Genomic DNA, 1021 nt, shown 5'->3' with positions numbered 1-1021 from the left:
GGATGGTTGTGAGCCACCATGTGGTTGCTGGGATTTGAACTCCACACCTTCGGAAGAGCAGTCGGGTGCTTTTACCCACTGAGCCATCTCACCAGCCCGATAGAGATTTTTTGAAACAACAAACTGTAGAAGTGGTAATACAAGTATGTGCAGTTTATCCCAGTGTTGTGGCCCACACCTGTGACCTAGGAAGACCTTGAAGCCAGCCTGGACCACATAATGAAACCCTCAAGAGAGATGGGGATGAGGGAAGGCAGTCTACTTTATGTTAGTTGTGCCCTAGTAAAACTGTTTTTTAAAATAAAAAGAAAGGGGCTGGAGAGGTGGCTCATTGGTTAAGAGCACTGATTACTCTTCCAGAGGTCCTGAGTTCAATTCCCAGCAACCACATGGTAGCTCACAACCATCTATAATGGGATCTGAAGCCCTCTTCTGGTGTGTCTGAGGACAGCTATAGTAAACTCATATAAATAAAGTAAATGACTATTTTTTAAAAAAGAAATATAAAAGATTATTAAAAAAAATAAAAATAAAAACGTTGAGTATGATGGTGCACATCTTTAACCCCAGCAGAGATCTCTGTGAGCTGAGCCAAAGCTGCAGAGTGAGACCTTGTGTTTAAAAATTCAACAATAAATAAGTAAGAAACAGTACATTGAACCTGGAGATGTGGCTCAGCGAGTATGACTTTACTGCTCTCTAGGAGGACCTGGGTTTGGTTCCCAGCACCCACGTGGTGGCTTACAACTGTCTGTAACTCCAGCTCTGTGGAGGTGGTGCCTCTGGGCACCAAGCACACGTGTGATGCACATACATACATACATACATACATACATACACACATAAAATTAATAAAAAGAAAGAATACAGTTAATTAAATCAATATATATTAATTATATATTGTGTGTATATATGTATATTGATTTAATTCACTGTGTTCGTTCTTTTTTTCTTTCTTTTAAACATAAACTATACTGTTAGCTTTTTTTTTAAAGATTTATGTGCCTAGGTGTGGATATGT

At 39.2% G+C, this 1021-nt stretch overlaps 1 protein-coding gene across 4 annotated transcripts in view; it reads left to right on the top strand.

Moving 5' to 3' along the window:
- Window positions 1–1021, top strand: part of Atxn3 (ataxin 3) — a 35392-nt gene that overhangs the window by 11445 nt on the left and 22926 nt on the right. The gene's annotated exons all lie outside the window — the stretch shown is intronic.

Source organism: Mus pahari, chromosome 7, assembly GCF_900095145.1.
Source record: "Mus pahari chromosome 7, PAHARI_EIJ_v1.1, whole genome shotgun sequence".
Lineage (NCBI taxonomy): Eukaryota > Metazoa > Chordata > Mammalia > Rodentia > Muridae > Mus > Mus pahari.
This window is presented reverse-complemented; position numbering and strand designations above follow the sequence as displayed.